This window comes from Engraulis encrasicolus, chromosome 14 (assembly GCF_034702125.1).
Source record: "Engraulis encrasicolus isolate BLACKSEA-1 chromosome 14, IST_EnEncr_1.0, whole genome shotgun sequence".
Taxonomy (NCBI): domain Eukaryota; kingdom Metazoa; phylum Chordata; class Actinopteri; order Clupeiformes; family Engraulidae; genus Engraulis; species Engraulis encrasicolus.
In genome coordinates this window covers 21,897,112-21,907,111 of record NC_085870.1, presented here as the reverse complement: position 1 = coordinate 21,907,111, position 10,000 = coordinate 21,897,112, and positions in this window count along the sequence as shown.

Genomic DNA, 10,000 nt, shown 5'->3' with positions numbered 1-10,000 from the left:
TCCTCTTAGCTTTCAACAGTATTCCTCTTTGCTTTCAACTGCAATCGCTACCAAATCTGGCCCGTGGAGACATTTTACTCGCTCCGCAAGATCAATTCAAATGTGCATTACAGTTGGCCCACATACACCATTGATGTATAGCGTTACAAGACCTGAACATGAAATTTGGTGACGTGTCACAGGGGTATGAGTGGGCCCAGTCCAGTGAAACAGCTCACACTCATATAGGAACACAAGTTGTGCCGGCACATTTGAACTAGGCTACCAGAAAGACAAAGAGTGAGTGTGAAATTTAGCTTAAGGGTATTAGGTGCATGTACATACAATTTTAGTCATTTAAAAATATATATAGTGAGTTCGGTCCACGCCTTCGTGCCACATTTTGATTTTGTCCCCCAGTCAATTTGAGTTTTGACACCCCTGCTAGAGGGCCTGTTGTGTGATGGAGCATCCAGTGGAGGGCACACTAAGGTGTTACCAGATATTCTATATATAGAGATATGCCAACATAATAGGTTTCTATGGGCACCTAACGCGACCTGGTTCCGGTCTGCCTAAAGGGCCGTGTCATAATGCTCCCACAATGAATAGAATAGTCCTTAGGTCTGCCTAGGTCTGCCTAAGGGGGGCCATAATAGAACCAGGAAACAATGGGCCAATGGAAACTCTCTCTCTCTACTCTCTATGGTGTTACACTGAACTGTACCTGGAGAGAGAGACATATACAGATATAGTCAGGTGTGTGTGTGTGTGTGTGTGTGTGTGTGTGTGTGTGTGTGTGTGTGTGTGTGTGTGTGTGTGTGTGTGTGTGTGTGTGTGTGTGTGTGTGTGTGTGTGTGTATGTGTGTATGTGTGTGTGTGTGTGTGTGTGTGTGTGTGTGTGTGTGTGTGTGTGTGTGTGTGTGTGTGTGTGTGTATGTGTGTATGTGTGTGTGTGTGTGTGTGTGTGTGTGTGTGCGCACACACACATGCGCGCGCGCGCACACTATCACACACACACACACACACACACACACACACACACACACACACACACACACACACACACACACACACACACACACACACACACACACACACACACACACACACACACACACACACACACACACACACACACACACACACACACACACACACACACACACACACACACACACACACACACACACACACACACAAATAGCCAATATTCATCATTATTTCTTGATGACCAGTGCTCAGAATATTACAGTCAATGAAGAGCAGCCCTTCGGCTTTGGCCCGACTGATCCATCACTACATGTACTTACAGCACTAGATGTTGCCTGCAACAGCACCAAACCCAGAGGAGGGGTCCTCTTTTACAGCAGAGTGTCTCCAGGGCAAGGAAAGTAGATTATCACAGGTGACAAAGTTCACCCGTGACACTGCAAGAGGTCAAATCCATTGTGACCCCTGACTTGGAGGATGACCCCTGGTCTTCAAGCCTGCCCCCTGGTCCTCCTCTGGGCCACACCACAAATTGAATGCTTCACAGGCATATTCGGAGACTGACAGCGTCAATAGAAATCACGTAAATGGTCATGCATGATTTGCCTGCTCCGAAGAAAGATTCTGACCCTGTTCTGCCCTGGTTTTGAGGAAAGTAGGCCTACTACAATGAAATATTTAGCACAGTGTATAAAGGCTTTGTATTGTATTCTATTCTATTCTATTCTATTCTATTCTATTCTATTCTATTCTATTCTATTCTATTCTATTCTATTCTATTCTATTCTATTCTATTCTATGCTATTCTATTCTGTTCTAGTCTAGTCTATTCTGGCACAATATGCTTTGTTAGTGCTTTGTCCAATGGTCAGTATGGAGTACTTTTTTTCCTTTCGCTTCACTAACCTGCATCCTTCTAACATAATCTGCTTTCTTGTCAGACCATGTACAGTATACCCATATACACTTTACCTTTTTCTTTACACTCTGACTTCTTACAGTCACATAGATTGATTCAATAGGCCTTTCATTGTGGTTTAGTATGTCATGCATGCACACGATACACATTTGATTTGACAAAATTTCAAAGATGTGTAATAAACGCACAGTTTAACACCTGCCTTATATTGCATCATTTGGGCTTAGTTGATAACCTCGATATTTGTACAGATACATTTTATGTCATGTGTATCCCTTATTCAGATTGACCCATTTCCTGGGGGACATTTGTCAAGAAATTAGTGAACTGCAGATGTTAGGAATATCTACTCTCTTTATGTTCATGAAAACGGCTCAAATGTGTTTCAGGATCTTTAGCTCCAGGAGCTTTACATACTTACAGAAATAGTAACCATCTTATCAAATGAAGAAAAATTGTAATTGTGTAACTGTTTTACGTTTAAAAGCTTTGTAAATACCACTGTACCTCAGATGGAAAGGTTTTATTGACTGTGTGGTGTATGCATTGAGCCATTACCTCAAACATTTCTGGAGGGAACATCCCCTTGAGTGTTTCTGCAGTGATATATAGATCCTCCCAGGCCTTTAAATTGCTTCGATTTACTTACCTTCACCTCTGCCACATTTAAAATACAGTATGGGGATCTATGAATATGTAAATGTAATTTTCACAGATGTGCAGATCTCTGTCGTCTACTGTATGGGGAACAACCAAATTTACTCTCCTAGCACAGCACAAGGGTATTCTCTCACCATTAAATATAACTGCAAACACAATGATCACTTCAGGCTGCACATTAACCAGCAACACCACATGGCAAGAGTGCTAAATAAGGATCTTGACCAACAGGAGACAGTAGGCGGCTGTTAGACAGGTTAACTTTGAGTACTTTGTATGCCATCCACAGGTCATACAGGTTTTTTTTTAGCATACTGTATATATAAATTCACTTGTTTAGGGTGTAATGTTCATCTACAATTGACATAACCTATTGACTCAACTGGTGTAAGTGGTGCATACTTTTGACACAGTCACAACCAGCTTGAACCAGCTAGAACCAGTATAAGCCAGTTTGAACTAGTTAGAGCCAGTCTGAAACATTTAAAACCAGTCAAAACAAATCTGAACCAGTTCCAACTGGTTTAAACCAGTCAGAACATCGTTTAACCTGTTTGGACCGGGTTTGAATCAGTCAGAAACGGTCTGTACAAGTTGGACCCGAGAAGAACAATAGCAGGCTCAGGTATAATTGAGTGAGGAATCCCGCCTGTCACACCATAGCAACTCTTCCAGTCTGCCCTTTCCCAGTGGTTTGGAACCTAGATATAGGAACAATACAGGAGAGGAGAGACGACAGAAATGTACCGGCCCTTAAGACTTGATGCGAATGGTCAGAGGGAGTGTGTGCTGGATTGGGGGCTGAGTCAGGCCCTGCAGTTGACTGATGTTGGGGCCTTTTGCCCAGATTAGGCAGCTTGACTCATTCCTCTCTTAACAGGAGAATCTATCTGCCAAAGATCTCTGCCCACTACAGACTTATAAATAATACAAAGCAATGATAACCTGTGAGGCTCCTCGCCAAAATGTTCTTTATATATTGAAGTGTGAGAGAAGACAGATTCTGTTCAGATAATGAATTTCACCTGTGAAAAGGGAAAAATAAAAATAAGTAGGCCTACGGCAGAAGTGTGTGTGTGTGTGTGTGTGTGTGTGTGTGTGTGTGTGTGTGTGTGTGTGTGTGTGTGTGTGTGTGTGTGTGTGTGTGTGTGTGTGTGTGTGTGTGTGCGTTTGCGCGTGTGCGCGCGTGCGCGCGTGCGCGCGTGCGCGTGTGCATTCACATGCCAAGGAAACATTACCAAAACAACTGCAATAAACCTTAATGTAACACTAAAAAATAGGCATGGGAGAAGCCATCAGAACCAGGAAGTGATCCTGCTTATACAATGCATCAGGTTTTGGATGCAGGTGCACCAAACACTGTCTGGCCTATTCAATCCTTAGTGAAGATGATGGTTGAGCAAACTCCAGTGTTTCCACTATACTACAGAAAAACAGCAAGTAAAGAGCGGAAGAAACGGAATAGAGAAATGAACGAGAGTTGTGGAGCAGAGAGAGAAACGACAGAAGAGAGGGAAACAAGAGGAGGACCAGACAGTGGAAGCAGCCCCAGACAAATCTTTTCGTCTCGTTAAAATTCTCCCAATAATCTCCAGAGGACACGCGACCATCCGTCAGGCGAGACAGGCAGGGCCGACGGGCCGGCAGAGGCGGACTTTCCATTAGGCAAACCTAGGTTATTGCCTAGGGCCCCGACCAAATCTGTCCTGCTTAGGGGCCCCCAACTGTCACACCAGTCACAGTAGGCTCACAAAAAGTAGGCTTTGTCACTTATGCAAAGTAATCGGAGATACTTACATATGACACAAAACACCTAAATAATCTATGTAATGACTTTTGAGGGCCCCCATGTTGATATTTCGCCTAGGGCCACAAAATGGGTAGATCCGCCCCTGCGAGCCGGACCAATTTAGTGAGAGTGCTGTTGCTCTGGGTCACCCTCCATAAATCACCACACAAGCATGGCTGCCGTGCCCGCCTGCACCGAACCAATGCACGACACAGACAGACAGACAAAAAAGCCCAGCCGGGACACTGGAGACAGAGCCTAGGGCTTCTAGACTGCCGGCAGACCGCTGCTGGAACAATCCTTAATCAAGAACGACAGTGGGGAAGTTGGTCAGACCAGCACAGCAGAGGTGATGTCTGTTGTCTTGCTGTGCAGTTTGTCTATCTCGTAGATGAGGATCTTGTCTGGGGATGGGGGGTGTGCAGAGGGACACTGAGTATCATGGATAGTGACAAGCATACAGTATGATTGTGCATTAAGGTAAGATACGCCGCACATAATCATAAAACACACACACACACATATGCACGCACGCACGCACGCACGCACGCACTCACGCACACACACACACACACACACACACACACACACACACACACACACACACACACACACACACACACACACACACACACACACACACACACACACACACAGAAGTGTCTACACAAGTGCACGCACACACATACACAAGTGCACGCGCGCACGCACACACACACACACACACACACACATGCACACGCACGCACACACACGCACACGCACACACACACACACAGACACAAAAGTGTCTACACACACACACACACACACACACACATGTTATCTTTCTCTCCTCCTTTTCAGAGTAAAGGTCACTCCTTCCTGTTTGAATGTTGATGTACTGTAAGTTCACCTTGACATTCCTCAACACCTTTTACGCTTTCCATACAGCAGCCGCATGCATGCATGATTAATCACATAGACTGCATTACAGATGTTTCTGATCACTAATTTAAGCTGTTGTTGTGCAGAACTCTTCACACGAATACAGCAACCTCACACCAAATAAGCAACACTGTGTAGATACATTGCAAAACCCAACACGGTTTGCTTACGTAACTCTGCATTCAGTTGTAAAATGAAATGTTTTTTTGTACCAAATCGTTAACACACCCATCACATACTATACACATTGCCTCAACTACTGGCAGTAAACACACTTTGCCTCTTGGATTCTCTATTTAAAAACTGTGTTATTTTGAGGAGGTTAGGAGTCTACAGTAGGAGTGTATTGTTCATCATTTAGAAATTGTATGTAAAGCAGTGAGTTGTGTTCCCAGTGTTGTGTGTTGAGTGTTGTACAATATATATGTACTATATATATATATATATATATATATATATATATATATATATATATATATATATATATATATATATATATATATATATATATATATATATATATATATATATATATATATATTTTATTTTGTTGCAAAGTATGTGTAATAAATTGCAAACGGAGTGCAAAGTAGTATTTATGCTATTAGGTTGGCTAACTTGGTTTCTGCATCTGTGAAATTCTGCAAAAGAAGCCAAAGTTACAACAAAAAAAGAGTTCCTATTTTGGCTACATTTGAAACAAGAGGAACTCCTTAGGAGAAGTCATCTGTTGTGGTGTGTGGACAGTGGCATAGTTGTGCACAGATTACAGGGACACAATGTAGGATGATGTAGTTTGAGCGGTGCCTGTGGCATGCCTGTCTCAAAATCTACAAGTCATGAAAAAATGCTGTTTAAATAAGCTTGCTATGAGAATGTTTTTCATCACAGATTGCCAGCAGTTGATACAAATCTGAATACGATATGTAAAGCGATTTTTCGTATGAGAAGTTTCCCACGAGACTTGTAGCGGACCGCTCTGTCAAAAAGTTACATTTGGAGTGAAAGCAGTCTCGAGAGTCATCGTTCACTTACTAATGACTCAAATAAGCATTGGCTGACTCGGGACAGTCATTAATTAAACTTTTAATCCTACATAGAGCCCCTTTAAGAACCTGCCCCTTTACCCGACTGCACAAAAAATGCCCATTTTGAAAATCGTATGTTTTTTTGTGCTGTGATACATCTTGCCATGATCATCTACAGATGTTTGACGATCAAAAGCGCGTGACAATAATGCCTCAATATGATATATAGCCTCTAGTAAGGCAGTCATAATTTCCACATTCCCTCCATCCCCCCTCGAGCACATGCCCTGCAAAATGTTTGTGCACGCCACTGGACAGTGGTCTTAAAGTATATTGGCCTCCTGATACAACTTTCGTCTCCTCATGTACAATAGGTTTCATTTATTTTCAAACTAACAGTCTACTAACTCAAATGGATTTAAAAGGTTATACCAATCACTAAGGTAAAAGAAGGTAAAAGAAAAGAGTATTCAGGGCTCCCGTTTTAATTTTTTTTATTACGTAATCACACATGGGATGGCCCACAGGCCATTATGACCAACAATGTAGTGCATGATGTGTAATGTACCCTAAACGCTAGCATTTATATTCGGTTTGCCTCCATGAATGTCTGGCTCATTGTGTTGTTAGCCTTGCAGGTCTCATTAAGTCCTCTGCTCCACTTACCTGCGTCAGCCGCCCAGCTGAGTCTTGCCATTCTGAGCCACCCGCCCACCTGGCTGTTCACGTCCATGGGAACAGAAATATCCACATGTCCACCCATACAAGAGCCCCAACCCCAAAGAAAAATATCTAATATATCAAGTGAGTCATCTGTGAGAATCTAAATTGGAAACAAAATAATAATAATAATAATAATAATAATAATAATAATAATAATAATAATAATAATAATAATAATAATAATAAGCGTAATAATTATAATAACAATAGCAAAACTACTACTACTACGACTACTAATAATAATAGTAACTTGTATAGCATAGTACAGGGCAGTCATGGGTAAGCGCCGCGGTTAGGGCGTCAGACGTGTAGCCCAAAGGTTGTCGATTCGACTACCAACCTGCCAGGTTGGTGGGGGGAGTAATTAACCAGTGCTTTCCTCCCTGAGCATGGTACCGTCCCGCCGCACTGCTTCCTTGGGGCGACATTGAGGGCTGCCCCCTTGCACGGGTGAGGCATAAATGCAATTCCGTTATGTGCAGTGTGCAGTGTTCACTTGTGTGCTGAGGAGTGCTTGTGTCACAATGACAATGGGAGTTGGAGTTTCCCGATTGGGCTTTCACTTTCACGGTTTTCAGTTCATACCATTATGCATCTCAGATGTTTGTGTGCTGATTGTGAAAGCAGTTCAATGTGCCGTTTCACAGCGAGACATGGCAAGTGATCCAGTCAGGGCCCCACAGGAGCAACAGAGGTGAGGAAAAAGCCCATTTTAGTTTTGCTTGAAAAGGTTGAAGAAAAAAAAATGTTATGACCTGTTATCAGGATTAGCTTGAATTGGACATGGATTTCAAAAGAGCTTTTTTATCACCTGAGTGTGATGTGTGTCTGACTTGTACGAGTGACTCATTGTAATTCAGGCCGAGTGGGGTGCTGTCAACCCCCCCCCCCCCCCCCCCCACCCCACCCCCCTCTTTAGAAGGGATGAGGTGGGACAAAAAAAAAAATCAAGCCGGGCATTTTCAGCCAAGACCAGTCAGTCCACCAGGCACTGAGAGAGACAATGAAGACTGTGACAAAATGTGTGGTCATATTACGAGCTATTTAGACCGCAACAGCCAAAAGGAATATTTACAACTGACTCGGAGAGGTCTGCTGAATCGGCATGACCGATACCACAACATTGAGGGGAGCACTGGGCCAAAATGATCGAAAGTCCACCAGAGAAATGCCCTGTATGTCTTATGATCAATCCAGACATGGGCTCTAGCTATCCCAGCCCAACCTTCCCACCATTTCAATCTCCCTGATTAAATTAGCATAGCTCCCGTCATTACTCCCTGCTGTTTTACATATGGACCAGAAGAGGGCAGTGGTGTACCATGTCCCAGTGACCCTGCCATAGCATTCATCTCCAGAGAGGGCTCCCTTGACACACACAGGCAGCAGCACACCAAAGAAGCTCTCCATCTCTGATGACTGAATCAGGGTCGGTTGTTGTCAATTTGGTGCCCTAGGCGAGCACCCCCTTACCTTTTTGGGCATTTAGAAATTGTCATGTGTAAATATAGCGTCGCACATCTTATCATGCAAATCTGCTCTGGTACCTATCTATAATACTGAGTGCCCATGAATAACAAAGTCAATGTAAAGTTAAAGGTTTTATTTAACTTGACGTTCTAATTTTGTGGGACTTTTAAGTGTTCCTGGTGCCCCAAAAGATATTTAGCGCCCTAGGCGACCGCCTGGTCTGCTTATGCCTAGCGCCGGCCCTGGACTGAATGCAGACGCAAGTTCAGGTAGGCCTACACTGCATGCAATCTGTGTTTGCTGTGCCTAACTGGACTGGGAAAATGACTGGTGTCTTCTGTTCTGTTCTGAACAGGCATCACTCCATTGTCATTACTTTGCTCTGCCTCCCATGATGACATTGGCCGTTTGCACTGCTGTTTATAGGACAGACAGCACTTTATTATTATCATCAGGGCCGCCGCTAAGGGTTTGGAGGCCCTAAGCATAACTGGTCAGAAGGCCCCCCTGATCATTAAATAATGATAATAATAATAATAATAATAATAATAATAATAATAATAATAATAATAATAATAATATTCTTCTAACTATTAAATATGTGATTTGTAATGGAATTTCATGTTTTTTACGGCACATGACATTTTTTAGTCAATCACAATTTAAGAGTCCCCAATTTGGGGGCAATGTGGTTGTTTTGGTGCCCTGCAGTAAGCACTCTGCGTACTCTGCTTATGTCTAGCGGCGTCCCTGATTACCATAATGGCTGAACATGGATGCAGTTAGCACACTGCTGTATGTTCATCCAGTGGCGCATCTTGTCAGCAGGCTAGGCACGCAACTACTTGGGGCCCCCAAGCCTATAGATATTGAATAACAGCAAAGACTTTAATGCAGTTAGCACACTACTGTATGTTCATCCAGTGGCGCATCTTGTCAGCAGGCTAGGCACGCAACTACTTGGGGCCCCCAAGCCTATAGATATTGAATAACAGCAAAGACTTTAAAGGTACACTGTGCAGGAAATGTTCAAAAAAGGTACTGCAACTATGCTGCTCATTGAAACTGGGCTGCCTATTGCCAAATTTGATCTAACATGAAAGTTTACTAAGTAATAAACAAATATTTTCTAGTATGGTCCAAGTAGAGTCATTTTTGCAGCTAAAAATGGCTATTTTTGGAAATTCAAAATGGCGGACCATGGAGAAGATCCCCCTTTTTGTGTATGAAAAGTGCAATTTTTCCAGTCATAATGAATACTTAGAATTTGATGGTGGTGGTAACTATTCATGAAAATGGTAACATTAGTGAATAGGCAGCATGAATTCTGGAAATAAACAACTAAAAATCTCACACAGTGTCCCTTTAAACTACAGTAGTGGTGATTTGTTGCGAATGTTTATTCTTTTGAATTTTCGCTTGGGGCCCCCAACTTACCCTAGAATCGCGTCTGTGTTCATCTAGTCCCACGTTGCGTTGTCACTCTTTGGTAATTAGGCCAGTGGACTAACT